The sequence below is a fragment of the Cherax quadricarinatus genome, chromosome 13 (assembly GCF_038502225.1).
Source record: "Cherax quadricarinatus isolate ZL_2023a chromosome 13, ASM3850222v1, whole genome shotgun sequence".
Lineage (NCBI taxonomy): Eukaryota > Metazoa > Arthropoda > Malacostraca > Decapoda > Parastacidae > Cherax > Cherax quadricarinatus.
Window position 1 is genome coordinate 3,744,970 of NC_091304.1, and position 18,014 is coordinate 3,762,983.

Below are 18,014 nucleotides of genomic sequence, written 5' to 3' on the forward strand. Positions count from 1 at the left end.
CTAAAAGGGTTAAAACGAGAAAAAATTGTGGGTGTTGTGGGTTGTGGGTGTTGTGGGATGTGGGTGTTGATCTTAGTTTATGGTGATTTTGGTGGTGTTTTGAGTGTATTCAGTGGTGTTTTAGTATTCAGTGGTGTATTTGGGAGTACTCAAATGGTGTTTTTGGAAGTGTTTCAGTGTTGTTTGGAAATGTTCAAAGGTGTTCAAAGGTGTTTTGAGTGTGTTCAAATGTTGTTTTTTGAAGGTGATCAAGGGTGTTCAAGGGTGTTTTGAAGGTGTTCAAAGGTGTTCAAAAGGTGTTTTGAGTGTGTTCAAATGATTATGAGAGTGTTTTGAATGTGTTCAAAGGTGTTTTGAAGGTGTTCAAAGGTGTTTTGAAGGTGTTGAAGGGTGTTTTGAGTGTGTTCAAGGGTGTTTGAAGGTGTTGAAGGGTGTTTTGATTGAATTCAGCGGTGTTTTAGTAGTAATCAGTGGTGTAATTGGGAGTACTCAAATTGTGTTTTGGAAATGTTCAAAGGTGTTCAAAGGTGTTTTGAAGGTGTTGAAGGGTGTTTTGATTGAATTCAGCGGTGTTTTAGTAGTATTCAGTGGTGTAATTGGGAGTACTCAAATTGTGTTTTTTGGAAGTGTTCAAAGGTGTTTTGAGTGTGTTCAAATGTTGTTTTTTTTTTTGAAGGTGATCAAGGGTGTTCAAGGGTGTTTTGAAGGTGTTCAAAGGTGTTTTGAGGTTATTTGTTTTGATGTGTTCAAGTGTCCCCTTAATAACTTTAATGAACTAAAAGGGTGAGAAAATGCCTAGTTATGAGAGTGTTTTAATGAAAGTGCAGATAAATTAGAGATGTAAAATCTTATTTGAAGGTGTACTCAAATAGTGTTTTGGAAATGTTCAAAGGTGTTGAGTTGTTCAAATGTTGTTTTTGAAGGTGTTCAAGGGTGTTTTGAAGGTGTTCAAGGGTGTTTTGAAGGTGTTCAAAGGTGTTTTGAGGTTATTCAAAGGTGTTTTGAGTGTGTTCAAATGTTGTTTTTGAGAGTGTTCAAGGGTGTTTTGAAGGTGTTCAAGGGTGTTTTGAAGGTGTTCAAAGGTGTTTTGAGGTTATTCAAAGGTGTTTTGAGTGTGTTCAAATGATTAAAGTGCTGAAGGTGTTTTGAAGGTGTTCAAGGGTGTTTATGTGAGTATTCAAAGGTGTTTTTTGAAGGTGTACAAATGATTATGAGAGTACTTATGAAGGTGTTCAAATGATGTGCAAGAGTACTTATGAAGGTGTTCTGGGAGTATTCAGAGGTGATTTGGGGGTGTTCGAATGATGTTTTTTGGAGTATTTCAGTGTTGTTTGGAAATGTATAAAGGTATTTTTTGTGAGTATTCAAATGATTTATGAGAGTGTTTTGAAGATGTTCAAAGTAAAAGTGCGTATTTAACTTCGTAATATGTAAAATTGTGAGTAGTGAATTTAACGAAAGTGGATGTAAGCGATGTGGTGACTTTCTGATGCATGTGTCCCCTTATTAACTTTAATGAACTAAAAGGGTTAAAACGAGAAAAATTGGGGGTTATGAGTGAAAATTGTGAGGTGTTGGTTGGAGTGTGAGGGTTCGGGAGGGTGGGGAGGAGGTTACTTCGTGGGGGAGTGACCTGAGATGAAATAGTTAAAACGAGAAAAATGTCTAGACTTGTGTTGTAAAGAAATTGTGGGTATTAACGAAAAAAAAATGTGAAATTATTTGGATTAACCTGGGTTAAGAGTGAAAATGTTTTCCCTATGATGTAGGTACTATATCCCCTTATTAACTTTAATGAACTAAAAGGGTCGTCATGATTCAGCCTGTGTGTGTGGGGGTCATCGCGTGACGTCACTGACCGTCGAGTAAACACATTAATGAGAGGAATACTGACGTCACACTTGTTTAGACCTGTAGTAAGAGAGAGCACCATGCCCCATAGGAGGAGTTTATTTGAATGCTTACCCCCAGAGGGGGGAATCCAAAAAACCTTGATCCAAGGAGATGGAGTCTTGGTATTATCGAGAAATTTTGGGGTGGGAGTGAAAGTGAGAGGGGTAATCCAAAAATTTGATCCAAGGAGATGGAGACTTTGATTTCGAGAAATTTTGGGGTGGGGGTGAAAGTGGGAGGGGGTTCCGAGGAGATGGAGAATTTCGAAACCCCCATAGGGGGATCCAAAAAATTTGATCCGAGGAGATGGAGTCTTGGTATTGTCGAGAAAATTTGGGGGTGAAAGTGGGAGGGGTAATCCAAAAATTTGATCCAAGGAGATGGAGAATTTCGAAAACCCCATAGGGGGGATCCAAAAAACTTGATCCGAGGAGATGGAGTCATGGTATTGTCGAGAAAATTTGGGGTGAAAGGAGGGGTACCCAAAAAACTTGATCCAAGGAGATGGAGAATTTGATTTCGAGAAATTTTGGGATTGGGGGGTGAAAGTGAGAGGGGGAACCTCAAAAATTTGATCCGAGGAGATGGAGTCATGGTATTGTCGAGAAAATTTGGGGTGAAAGGAGGGGTACCCCCAAGGAATTGGAGAATTTCGAAAACCCCATAGGGGGGAATCCAAAAACTTGGTAATATTGAGAAATTTTTGGGATTGGGGGGTGGAAGGAGGGACAATCCAAAAAAAAACCTTGATCCAAGGAGATGGAGAATTTCGAAAACCCATAGGGGGGAATCCAAAAAACTTGATCCAAGGAGATGGAGAATTTCGAAAACCCCCATAGGGGGGAATGCAAAAACTTGTAATATTGAGAAAAATTTGGGGTGGGGGGGGGGGGAAAGGGGGAGGGGTAATCCAAAAAAAAAACCTTGATCCAAGGAGATGGAGAATTTCGAAAACCCATAGGGGGATCCAAAAAACTTGATCCGAGGAGATGGAGTCATGGTATTATCGAGAAAAATTTGAGGTGGGGGGGATGGGTGAAAGTGGGAGGGGTAATCCAAAAATTTGATCCAAGGTGATCATAAGAAATTCAAAACCCCCATAGGGGGGGAATCCAAAACTTGTATCATCGAGAAATTTTTGGGGTTGGGGGGTGAAAGTGGGAGGGGGAACCTTAAAAATTTGATCCAAGGAGATGGAGAATTTCGAAAACCCCCATAGGGGGGAATGCAAAAACTTGTAATATCGAGAAATTTTGGGATGGGGGTGAAAGTGAGAGGGGGAACCTTAAAAACTTGATCCGAGGAGATGGAGAGCACAAGAAAATGAAATTCCAAAAAAATTCGAAACCCCGTAGGGGGGAATCCAAAAACATTGATCCAAGGAGATCATAAGAAAAAAAAATTCGAGGCGCGGGGCGATCCGGACGACGCTGCAGAAGGCGCAGCAGAAGGCGCGGGCGGGTCTCGCGAAGGGCGCGGGCGGGCGCGCGGGCGGGCGCGCGGGCGCGGCGCGCGGGCGGGCGCGCGGGCGGGCGCGCGGCGCGATGGTGGGGTCGCGAGGCGGGGGGTCGTGGGGGTGGGGGTATTGGTTGGGGGGTCAAGGGTGAGGTAGTCTCGAGGGCGAGGTCATGGTCAAAACCGGAAGTAACACCTAGGTGTGAAAAGGTGACCCTCCAGCTGCTGGTCCTAGACCGGATACCTCGCTCAGCCGCAGCCCTTTCGGGAGGAGACCGCTCAGCCGCATGCCTTTTTCCGGAAGAGACCGCTCAGCCGCATGCCTTTTTCCGGAAGAGACCGCTCAGCCGCATTTTTAACTACTTATATATATTTTATTATTATTATTATCACACCGGCCGATTCCCACCAAGGCAGGGTGGCCCGAAAAAGAAAAACTTTCACCATCATTCACTCCATCACTGTCTTGCCAGAAGGGTGCTTTACACTACAGTTTTTAAACTGCAACATTAACACCCCTCCTTCAGAGTGCAGGCACTGTACTTCCCATCTCCAGAACTCAAGTCCGGCCTGCCGGTTTCCCTGAATCCCTTCATAAATGTTACTTTGCTCACACTCCAACAGCACGTCAAGTATTAAAAACCATTTGTCTCCATTCACTCCTATCAAACACGCTCACGCATGCCTGCTGGAAGTCCAAGCCCCTCGCACACAAAACCTCCTTTACCCCCTCCCTCCAACCCTTCCTAGGCCGACCCCTACCCCGCCTTCCTTCCACTACAGACTGATACACTCTTGAAGTCATTCTGTTTCGCTCCATTCTCTCTACATGTCCGAACCACCTCAACAACCCTTCCTCAGCCCTCTGGACAACAGTTTTGGTAATCCCGCACCTCCTCCTAACTTCCAAACTACTAATTCTCTGCATTATATTCACACCACACATTGCCCTCAGACATGACATCTCCACTGCCTCCAGCCTTCTCCTCGCTGCAACATTCATCACCCACGCTTCACACCCATATAAGAGCGTTGGTAAAACTATACTCTCATACATTCCCCTCTTTGCCTCCAAGGACAAAGTTCTTTGTCTCCACAGACTCCTAAGTGCACCACTCACTCTTTTTCCCTCATCAATTCTATGATTCACCTCATCTTTCATAGACCCATCCGCTGACACGTCCACTCCCAAATATCTGAATACGTTCACCTCCTCCATACTCTCTCCCTCCAATCTGATATTCAATCTTTCATCACCTAATCTTTTTGTTATCCTCATAACCTTACTCTTTCCTGTATTCACCTTTAATTTTCTTCTTTTGCACACCCTACCAAATTCATCCACCAATCTCTGCAACTTCTCTTCAGAATCTCCCAAGAGCACAGTGTCATCAGCAAAGACCAGCTGTGACAACTCCCACTTTGTGTGTGATTCTTTATCTTTTAACTCCACGCCTCTTGCCAAGACCCTCGCATTTACTTCTCTTACAACCCCATCTATAAATATATTAAACAACCACGGTGACATCACACATCCTTGTCTAAGGCCTACTTTTACTGGGAAAAAATTTCCCTCTTTCCTACATACTCTAACTTGAGCCTCACTATCCTCGTAAAAACTCTTCACTGCTTTCAGTAACCTACCTCCTACACCATACACTTGCAACATCTGCCACATTGCCCCCCTATCCACCCTGTCATACGCCTTTTCCAAATCCATAAATGCCACAAAGACCTCTTTAGCCTTATCTAAATACTGTTCACTTATATGTTTCACTGTAAACACCTGGTCCACACACCCCCTACCTTTCCTAAAGCCTCCTTGTTCATCTGCTATCCTATTCTCCGTCTTACTCTTAATTCTTTCAATTATAACTCTACCATACACTTTACCAGGTACACTCAACAGACTTATCCCCCTATAATTTTTGCACTCTCTTTTATCCCCTTTGCCTTTATACAAAGGAACTATGCATGCTCTCTGCCAATCCCTAGGTACCTTACCCTCTTCCATACATTTATTAAATAATTGCACCAACCACTCCAAAACTATATCCCCACCTGCTTTTAACATTTCTATCTTTATCCCATCAATCCCGGCTGCCTTACCCCCTTTCATTTTACCTACTGCCTCACGAACTTCCCCCACACTCACAACTGGCTCTTCCTCACTCCTACAAGATGTTATTCCTCCTTGCCCTATACACGAAATCACAGCTTCCCTATCTTCATCAACATTTAACAATTCCTCAAAATATTCCTTCCATCTTCCCAATACCTCTAACTCTCCATTTAATAACTCTCCTCTCCTATTTTTAACTGACAAATCAATTTGTTCTCTAGGCTTTCTTAACTTGTTAATCTCACTCCAAAACTTTTTCTTATTTTCAACAAAATTTGTTGATAACATCTCACCCACTCTCTCATTTGCTCTCTTTTTACATTGCTTCACCACTCTCTTAACCTCTCTCTTTTTCTCCATATACTCTTCCCTCCTTGCATCACTTCTACTTTGTAAAAACTTCTCATATGCTAACTTTTTCTCCCTTACTACTCTCTTTACATCATCATTCCACCAATCGCTCCTCTTCCCTCCTGCACCCACTTTCCTGTAACCACAAACTTCTGCTGAACACTCTAACACTACATTTTTAAACCTACCCCATACCTCTTCGACCCCATTGCCTATGCTCTCATTAGCCCATCTATCCTCCAATAGCTGTTTATATCTTACCCTAACTGCCTCCTCTTTTAGTTTATAAACCTTCACCTCTCTCTTCCCTGATGCTTCTATTCTCCTTGTATCCCATCTACCTTTTACTCTCAGTGTAGCTACAACTAGAAAGTGATCTGATATATCTGTGGCCCCTCTATAAACATGTACATCCTGAAGTCTACTCAACAGTCTTTTATCTACCAATACATAATCCAACAAACTACTGTCATTTCGCCCTACATCATATCGTGTATACTTATTTATCCTCTTTTTCTTAAAATATGTATTACCTATAACTAAACCCCTTTCTATACAAAGTTCAATCAAAGGGCTCCCATTATCATTTACACCTGGCACCCCAAACTTACCTACCACACCCTCTCTAAAAGTTTCTCCTACTTTAGCATTCAAGTCCCCTACCACAATTACTCTCTCACTTGGTTCAAAGGCTCCTATACATTCACTTAACATCTCCCAAAATCTCTCTCTCTCCTCTGCATTCCTCTCTTCTCCAGGTGCATACACGCTTATTATGACCCACTTCTCGCATCCAACCTTTACTTTAATCCACATAATTCTTGAATTTACACATTCATATTCTCTTTTCTCCTTCCATAACTGATCATTTAACATTACTGCTACCCCTTCCTTTGCTCTAACTCTCTCAGATACTCCAGATTTAATCCCATTTATTTCCCCCCACTGAAACTCTCCTACCCCCTTCAGCTTTGTTTCGCTTAGGGCCAGGACATCCAACTTCTTTTCATTCATAACATCAGCAATCATCTGTTTCTTGTCATCCGCACTACATCCACGCACATTTAAGCAACCCAGTTTTATAAAGTTTTTCTTCTTCTCTTTTTTAGTAATTGTATACAGGAGAAGGGGTTACTAGCCCATTGCTCCCGGCATTTTAGTCGCCTCATACGACACGCATGGCTTACGGAGGAAAGATTCTTTTCCACTTCCCCATGGACAATAGAAGAAATAAAAAAGAACAAGAGCTATTTAGAAAAAGGAGACAAACCTAGATGTATGTATATATATATATGCATGTGCGTGTCTGTGAAGTGTGACCAAAGTGTAAGTAGGAGTAGCAAGATATCCCTGTTATCTTAGCGTGTTTATGAGACAGAAAAAGAAACCAGCAATCCTACCATCATGCAAAACAGTTACAGTTATATATATATATATATATATATATATATATATATATATATATATGTCGTGCCGAATAGGCAGAACTTGCGATCTTGGCTTAAATAGCAACGCTCATCTTGCCATATTGGACAAGTGAAAATTTGTGTATCAAATAATTTCGCCAAAATCATTCTGAACCTAACGAAAAAAATATATTTCACTGTCTTTGTTTAGTATTAAATTATTGTGAACAAATCTAAAATATATTTAGTTGGGTTAGGCTAAAATAAATTGCGCTTGGTATAATAAGGTTAGGTAAGTTTTCTAAGTTCCTTTTGGTGCAAAATTATAAATTTGTACATCAACATTAATGAAAAAAATATATCTTTAAACGTATAAGAGAAAATTTTAGAAAGGACTTAGTTTTAAGTGAGTTCTTGCTAATGGACCAGTTTTACATATTCGGCACGACATATATATATATATATATATATATATATATATATATATATATATATATATATATATATATATATATATATATATATATATATATATGTATATATATATATATATACATATATATGTATATATATATATATATATATATATATATATATATATATATATATATATATATACATATATATATATACATATATATATATACATATATATATATATAATTATTTATATATATAATTATATATATATATATATATATGTATATATTATATATATATATATATATATATATATATATATATATATTATATATATATATATGTCGTGCCGAATATGTAAAACTGGTCAGTTAGCAAGAACTCATTTAAAATTAAGCCCTTTCTTAAATTTTCTCTTATACGTTTAAAGATATATTTTTTTCATTAATGTTGATGTAAAAATTTATAATTTTGCACGAAAAGAATCTTAGAAAACTTACCTAACCTTATTATAACAAGAGCAATTTATTTTAGCCTAACCCAACTAAATATATTTTAGATTTGTTTACAGTAATTTAATACTAAACAAACACAGTGAAATATATATTTTTCGTTAGGTTCAGAATGATTTTGACGATATTATTGCATACACAAATTTTCACTTGTCCTATATGGCAAGATGAGCGTTGCTATTTAAGCCAAGATCGCAAGTTCTGCCTATTCTGCACGACATATATATGTCGTGCCGAATAGGCAGAACAGCCTCTGCACAGAGCTACCATTGGTCACAATTGCATTAGCAAGTGACCCTCACATTCTTTGGCTGTGAGAAGGAAAGAAGCAGACTGCATTTACTTGGGTCCTCTCTCCCCTCCTCCATAATGGCCTAACCCAGTGATTCTCAGGATATCGAAGTCAAGAGAGACAGACCAATCTTTGGTCAGTGACCAATGACTGGTTTCCCTGTGGTCCGACTCGTGATTCAAGATGATCGGTCAGGAAAATTTGACTAGACTAGTGACTTACCAGTGTAGTGGTATACTGACCACAGCTGTGTCCTGGTGGCTGGCCAGTGGTCAGTGTCTGTCTTGCTGGCTGGTCAGTCTCCTCTCAAAGGTAGTTTTCTTCATGCTGGTGAGAGGCTTTTGAACTAAGGAACTGTATGTCTTCCTCTTTCCTGGATCTAACTTGATAGCCTCCCAGTCCCTCTACACTTTATGATCCCCATGGGTCTAGTGCTTCCCTTAACTATTATAATAATACCCAAATTACTGGCTTTGATAACACTACTTTAAGTTTATTCCACTCGCATAGCTAACCTTGTCCAAGTGAAAGCTTGCTATTCTACAAGTGCCTTGGTCATCATTACTGTCAACAGGACTTGACAGCTTGACAACATCGAAGTAATGAGCCAGTCAGGCTTAAGTCATACACGAGAACTTAAACCATTTCCTCCACTGAATGGCAGGGAAATATTGAAGGACCTGGTATACATCACAATTAATTAATGGTCACTTTTCAACGTCACTGTCCTGCACCACTGCTACTGTCACACGTTGTCACTGTCACTACTGGTACTACTATCCTTCGTCATCATTCATCGCTGTTGCTACCATTATGCATTATAATATCACAATGAAATCATACTGAATAGGTTTACAAGGGAAGAAAAACGTTATTTGGTATCTAGCGAATATAACTTAATTTCAAATTTTCACGTGTCTGGTTCCATTTCAAATCCTGATTTAAAGAGCAATGTGCCGGGATACTACCAGACCTAATTTACATAATCCATTGGAAGCAAAAAACTTTGGGAAATTTACTTTCATTGATGAAGGCTACCTGACCACCATTCTCTCGCGTGCATCATTTGCTCCGTGTTTATACAGGAATGTCTCAATACCACAGGTGGGCTGGAGTGAACAGTTTCCACACATTGCGACCATTGTCCAGGCGGCAACAAGTAACCCTCTCATTCATTCATTGTGACTGTGAGAATGTCCTCGTCATGAGAGAACACATGCCCTATGGCCACTGATCGCCAGTTGTTCAGAATGCCTGAAATGATCGTGAAAGAGGAAAATAAGACGAAAGGTTTGTAGAGGCTGCACATACACAAATTTCCAGCTAATTTCGAACTAAAACCTCGAATTAAACTCATGACTCATGAAAAAGTCTTCAAAACACTGTGGAGGTGACCAAGTAACTTGACATCGCCTCTCTGTCATCCATTACCTGATTATGACTATCGTTACCTTACCTTCGGATATATATTTCGTTCGCAATACGCTGTCTTTAAGTTAAAGGTTTTTGTCTGAAAATTGTATCCTGTCACCATACTTATCTGTAATCCTGCGATTGTACAATGGCACTTTAACTGTTGTTAGTAATTGTTCAGGTTGTTATAGCTGCACCTTTGATGAGTATGTTAATATGTATACATACGTATTATTATTTTCTACATTCCAGGGGAAGTGGGGGCGCTAAGCCTACAGGTGTCGTGTAGTGCCTGGGAGGAAGGAGAATGGAAGGCATTTAAGTTCGATCCAAGGGAAGGACAAGTATAATTCCTTGGGTCAACTGCTTCTCACCGGCATCAAGGAACCTTCCCTGAGGGAAAGTATTCCTAGGTATCACGCTCTTTCCCCGAAGTATACCTTGTCACATGTCCATAACAAATTACATAATTCCCTGTTTTTACAGGTTCTTAGCCCTCCACTAGTGAGGTGTTTGATGAATGTGCTGATTTATATTGCTACTTTAGTATTGCTTTGTGTAAGTGCTTTGGAGATGGTTAAGGCAACATTGCTGTTGGAAAGAGTTTTGCCTTTGTCAGCTTGGTGTCACTGCCTGGAGAATTGTTGTTGAGTGCTTGTTTCTTTCCGACTCTGATGAAGAAGGAAGAAAAGTAGGTCGGTGAAGGTTTAGTGTAGGTAGGAATATCCCTTGTCAAGAACCTTGGGACGATGATGATGCCTTATTTAATCTTAGTATCTTTTTTTTTTTTTATTTTTTTTGATTATCACACTGGCCGATTCCCACCAAGGCAGGGTGGCCCGAAAAAGAAAAACTTTCACCATCATTCACTTCATCACTGTCTTGCCAGAAGGGTGCTTTATACTACAGTTTTAAAACTGCAACATTAACACCCCTCCTTCAGAGTGCAGGCACTGTACTTCCCATCTCCAGGACTCAAGTCCGGCCTGCCGGTTTCCCTGAACCCTTTCATAAATGTTACTTTGCTCACACTCCAACAGCACGTCAAGTATTAAAAACCATTTGTCTCCATTCACTCCTATCAAACACGCTCACGCATGCCTGCTGGAAGTCCAATCCCCTCGCACACAAAACCTCCTTTACCCCCTCCCTCCAACCTTTCCTAGGCCGACCCCTACTCCGCCTTCCTTCCACTACAGACTGATACACTCTTGAAGTCACTCTGTTTTGCTCCATTCTCTCTACATGTCCGAACCACCTCAACAACCCTTCCTCAGCCCTCTGGACAACAGTTTTGGTAATCCTGCACCTCCTCCTAACTTCCAATCTACTAATTCTCTGCATTATATTCACACCACACATTGCCCTCAGACATGACATCTCCACTGCCTCCAGCCTTCTCCTCGCTGCAACATTCATCACCCATGCTTCACACCCATATAAGAGCGTTGGTAAAACTATACTCTCATACATTCCCCTCTTTGCCTCCAAGGACAAAGTTCTTTGTCTCCACAGACTCCTAAGTGCACCACTCACCCTTTTTCCCTCATCAATTCTATGATTCACCTCATCTTTCATAGACCCATCCGCTGACACGTCCACTCCCAAATATCTGAATACATTCACCTCCTCCATACTCTCTCCCTCCAATCTGATATCCAATCTTTCATCACCTAATCTTTTTGTTATCCTCATAACCTTACTCTTTCCTGTATTCACTTTTAATTTTCTTCTTTTGCACACCCTACCAAATTCATCCACCAATCTCTGCAACTTCTCTTCAGAATCTCCCAAGAGCACAGTGTCATCAGCAAAGAGCAACTGTGACAACTTCCACTTTATGTGTGATTCTTTATCTTTTAACTCCATGCCTCTTGCCAAGACCCTCGCATTTACTTCTCTTACAACCCCATCTATAAATATATTAAACAACCACGGTGACATCACACATCCTTGTCTAAGGCCTACTTTTACTGGGAAATAATTTCCCTCTTTCCTACATACTCTATCTTGAGCCTCACTATCCTCGTAAAAACTCTTCACTGCTTTCAGTAACCTACCTCCTACACCATACACCTGCAACATCTGCCACATTGCTTCCCTATCCACCCTGTCATACGCCTTTTCCAAATCCATAAATGCCACAAAGACCTCTTAAGCCTTATCTAAATACTTATCACTTATATGTTTCACTGTAAACACCTGGTCCACACACCCCCTACCTTTCCTAAAGCCTCCTTGTTCATCTGCTATCCTATTCTCCGTCTTACTCTTAATTCTTTCAATAATAACTCTACCATACACTCTACCAGGTATACTCAACAGACTTATCCCCCTATAATTTTTGCACTCTCTTTTGTCCCCTTTGCCTTTATACAAAGGAACTATGCATGCTCTCTGCCAATCCCTAGGTACCTTACCCTCTTCCATACATTTATTAAATAATTGCACCAACCACTCCAAAACTATATCCCCACCTGCTTTTAACATTTCTATCTTTATCCCATCAATCCCGGCTGCCTTACCCCCTTTCATTTTACCTGCTGCCTCACGAACTTTCCCCACACTCACACCTGGCTCTTCCTCACTCCTACAAGATGTTATTCCTCCTTTCCCTATACACGAAATCACAGCTTCCCTATCTTCATCAACATTTAACAATTCCTTAAAATATTCCCTCCATCTTCCCAATACCTCTAACTCTCCATTTAATAACTCTCCTCTCCTATTTTTAACTGACAAATCCATTTGTTCTCTAGGCTTCCTTAACTTGTTAATCTCACTCCAAAACTTTTTCTTATTTTCAACAAAATTTGTTGATAACATCTCACCCACTCTCTCATTGGCTTTCTTTTTACATTGCTTCACCACTCTCTTAACCTCTCTCTTTTTCTCCATATACTCTTCCCTCCTTGCATCACTTCTCCTTTGTAAAAACTTCTCATATGCTAACTTTTTCTCCCTTACTACTCTCTTTACATTATCATTCCACAAATCGCTCCTCTTCCCTCCCGCACCCACTTTCCTGTAACCACAAACTTCTGCTGAACACTCTAACACTACATTTTTAAACCTACCCCATACCTCTTCGACCCCATTGCCTATGCTCTCATTAGCCCATCTATCCTCCAGTAGCTGTTTATATCTTACCCTAACTGCCTCCTCTTTTAGTTTATAAACCTTCACCTCTCTCTTCCCTGATGCTTCTATTCTCCTTGTATCCCATCTACCTTTTATTCTCAGTGTAGCTACAACTAGAAAGTGATCTGATATATCTGTGGCCCCTCTATAAACATGTACATCCTGAAGTCTACTCAACAGTCTTTTATCTACTAATACATAATCCAACAAACTACTGTCATTTCGCCCTACATCATATCTTGTATACTTATTTATCCTCTTTTTCTTAAAATATGTATTACCTATAACTAAATCCCTTTCTATACAAAGTTCAATCAAAGGGCTCCCATTATCATTAACACCTGGCACCCCAAACTTACCTACCACACCCTCTCTAAAAGTTTCTCCTACTTTAGCATTCAGGTCCCCTACCACAATTACTCTCTCACTTGGTTCAAAGGTTCCTATACATTCACTTAATATCTCCCAAAATCTCTCTCTCTCCTCTGCATTCCTCTCTTCTCCAGGTGCATACACGCTTATTATGACCCACTTTTCGCATCCACCCTTTACTTTAATCCACATAATTCTTGAATTTACACATTCATATTCTCTTTTCTCCTTCCATAACTGATCCTTCAACATTACTGCTACCCCTTCCTTTGCTCTAACTCTCTCAGATACTCCAGATTTAATCCCATTTATTTCCCCCCACCGAAACTCCCCTACCCCCTTCAGCTTTGTTTCACTTAGGGCCAGGACATCCAACTTCTTTTCATTCATAACATCAGCAATCATCTGTTTCTTGCCATCCGCACTACATCCACGCACATTCAAGCATCCCAGTTTTATAAAGTTTTTCTTCTTCTCTTTTTTAGTAAATGTCTACAGGAGAAGGGGTTACTAGCCCATTGCTCCCGGCATTTTAGTCGCCTCATACGACACGCATGGCTTACGGAGGAAAGATTCTTTTCCACTTCCCCATGGACAATAGAAGAAATAAAGAAGAACAAGAGCTATTTAGAAAAAGGAGAAAAACCTAGATGTATGTATATATATATATAAATATCTTTATATATATATATATATATATATATATATATATATATATATATATATATATATATATATATATATGCATGTGCGTGTCTGTGAAGTGTGACCAAAGTGTAAGTAGGAGTAGCAAGATATCCCTGTTATCTAGTGTGTTCATGAGACAGAAAAAGAAACAAGCAATCCTACCATCATGCAAAACAGTTACAGGTTTCTGTTTCACAGTCATCTGACAGGATGGTAGTACTTCCCTGGGTGGTTGCTGACTACCAACCTACTACCTTATCTATTGGAATTGTATAAGGCCAGTTTTTATTTGTACGCTTCCTGTAGACTTTAACCTTTTAAAGTGATAATTAGCTTATGGTTGAGACGTCAAGAAATGTCATTGATCTCTTCATGTATGAACTGAATTACCGGTTCAACTTTTTTGAGCCATCTCTGGTTATGGATCAGAAAATGTTTGAAAGTGATAATGAGGACATCGTCCATATATCGCACCCATGTGAGGTTGCTGACGCTGATGTTGGCCAAGAGTTCAGTTCCTCGGTGTTCCTTGTACAATATATGCTCATCAAGACGGCACTGATGGGAAACCCATACCCACTCATCATGTTTGTCTGCAGAAGCTGTTGTCGAAAGGTTCGTGGAGAGTTCAACCAGAATGCCGAAATCAGTGGGAGGCAGAGAAAGGTTAAGGTCCTGGTTGACCTTCATCAAATAATATATTATGTGACTTAAAACAGCACTACACAGAACAAAATGTCCCAATAAAAGCTTGTGCTTCAACTTGTCTGCGACGCACACCTCTTCTCGGTGGTATTTAGTGACGCCTAACGTCACCAGCAGACTGACCAGTGGTCGAGTAAAGGTTAGCAAGGAACTGACCGGGCGAGTCCATTACACAAGAGGGGGGAGGGTCACTTAAGCATTTGAGATATTTTCACTATTCCTAGTGTGTACTGTGTTTGTCAGCCGTAGTATTGTGGACACTTGGCTGTGTTCGACAAATTATGCTTGATTTTGCTGTGTCAGACGTATTATGTTAAACTTGCTAGAGTTGGGCTGGACTTAGTTATGATGGATGTGTTATGCTGGACCTGATGACCTGTGTTAGACAGTTGATCACTGACAGTCGGTTGGTTGACCCTGACACTTGTGTCTTCAGCTCTCTCGCTCTCCTACAGCTAATAAAGTTACTTTAACAACTTTCAGTTTACTAACAATGACTTACGTCGTGTATTTTAAAATTATATATTGCAGAAGAAAATGTTCTTGTAAATATATTTTGTTTATAATTACGATATTGCTGAAGATAATTCCTAAAGCATAATTCGTATAATGTTCCTGAAACTGATGTAATTGTACCTATGTGTACCTGTACCTAAATAAACTTAACTCAAACTTGCCAACCTATATCTAAATATTCTTACTCAAACTTGCCAAAGTATGGTCACTGACCCCCATCCCAGCCTCCCCTCCCTAACACACCTGCATTGCCAGCTTCCCCTTCCAAACACACCTGCATTGCCAGCCTCCATTTCTCGTCATACCATTTGCATTTTAAGCCCTTGTTACATTGTTAGGGCCTCAGGTGTCAACACGTCAACGCACCGCGACCCCTTACAACCCTGAAAGACAAATCACGAGCCCTTTGTGAATTTTACTAACCATTTGGTTGAACAACAGGACCAGAGGCTTGGAATTTACAGGGCACATAAGTATCCCTGTCCTGAATTAGACACAAGTGCAACTCTTGGGTATCTATATTGAGGAAACGTATCGATTCTCTGAACCATTCATCTACTATCCCTGTCCTGTAATAATATGCTCATTTTTCCACTATAATCTACCTTGTCTATAATTGCTATCGCAGTTGCTTTGTCTTTTTCCTAAAATGAAGTCTAGTATCTTTACTTGTGTTGTAGAGGTCTGAGCAAAGCTCAGACCTCTACGATGCAATTGTAGAAAACGGGGGAACTTAAGTGTCTCTTGGAAGCTGCATGCTTTGATCATTCTTCTACCAGCAGGACGACCTAATGATCACTAACCTAGCAACAAACCCTGTAGTGACTTGGCTGACCAGTGGTCAGTCAGGAGGGTTCCTGTGCTCAGTGTCCGGTCACACTTGACCACAGCACAGAGTGGAACACTGACCAGGCAAGACCATTATGTTGGAGGGGAGGAGGGAGCCCATCAGGAGGAAGATACCAGTAGTAAAAGCCATTGAGCCTAATATGTTTGATAAAATAATGAATTTTTGTTATTATATATACATGTATATATATTGCCTTTAAGCATCATGCACATTGTGACCCTGTCTTTCATATCCTGTCTTTCAGTCAAGGCTCATTGTGTGTGTGTGTGTGTGTGTGTGTGTGTGTCGCTCCCTGGGTGTGCCAGGTAAGCCAGCGGAAGGCATCGGTCAGATGACCAAAAGCTCCAATGGCAGGTCATCATATGACTAAGACTCGCGTCAGGAAACAATTGTCCTGTCTCCTGACGAACCTTATCTAACCTAACTTGAATATTGAACATATACTGAACACTTTTAAACAAAATGACTTAAAACACTGATGGGAACTGCCAGTTGATAGTAACTTCATTAAGTCTTCAAGATAGCTGAAGACCTTACAAGTGTTAAGAATCAAACAATTAACTGTTAATGATAAGACCTCCTATACAGACCTTCACATCAACATGGCATACACTTAGAATATGTTTTTCTGTTGATTATATGGTGTGTTGTGTGAACCTTCCCTCTTCTGGGAAAGAGATGTGCCCTGTCAGTTATTTGATGTGCTCTGGTTGGCCAAGGGTCATTGTCTACCTGCCTACCTGGAGGTTATTCCGGGGATCAACGCCCCCGCGGCCCGGTCCACGACCAGACCTCCCGGTGGACTAGGGCCTGATCAACCAGGCTGTTACTGCTGGCCACATGCAGTCCAACGTACGAACCATAGCCCGGCTGATCCGGCACTGACTTTAGGTATCTGTCCGGCTCTCTCTTGAAGGCTGCCAGGGGAGTATTGGTAATTCCCCTTATGCTTGGTGGGAGGCTGTTGAACAGTCTTGGGCCCCGGACACTTATGGTGTTTTCTCTTAGTGTACCAATGGCGCCCCTACTTTCAATTGGGGGGGTATTTTGCATCGCCTGCCCAGTCTCTTACTTTCGTAGGGAGTGATTTGTGTGTGCAGATTCGGGACCATTCCTTCTAGGATTTTCCAAGTGTAGATTATGATCTATTTTTCTCTCCTGCGTTCCAACGAGTACAAGTCAAGTGCTTCCAAGCATTCCCAGTAGTTAAGGTGCTTGACGGAACTTATACGTGCCGTAAAGGTTCTCTGGACACTCTCTAGATCTGTAATTTCACCTTTGAATGGAGATGTTAATGTACAGCAGTATTCCAGCCTAGAGAGAACAAGTGATTTGAAAAGGATCATCATTGCCTTGGCATCTCTCGTTTTGAGCGTTCTCATTATCCATCCTATCATTTTCTTTGCACTTGTGATCGTGGCACTGTTGTGATCCTTAAAAGTGAGATCTTCAGACATTACTACTCCCAGGTCCCTTACATTATTTTTCTGCTCTATTGTATGGCCAGAGTTTGTAGTATACTCGGTTCTAATTATTATCTCCTTCAGTTTTCCATAACGGAGGAGTTGGAATTTGTCTTCATTGAACATCGTATTGTTTTCTGTTGCCCATTGGTAAACTTTGTTTATATCGTCTTGGAGGTTAACCGTGTCCTTAATAGATGACAGCCTCATGCAGATCCTAGTATCTTCTGCAAAGGATGACACGGTGCTGTGGGTTACATCTCTGTCTATGTCTGATATGAGGATGAGGAACAGGATGGGGGAGAGTACTGTGCCTTGTGGAACACAGCTCTTCACTATGGCATCCTCCGATTTAACTCTGTTGACCACTACTCTTTGTGTTCGATTGGTTAGGAAGTTGAAGATCCATCTCTCCA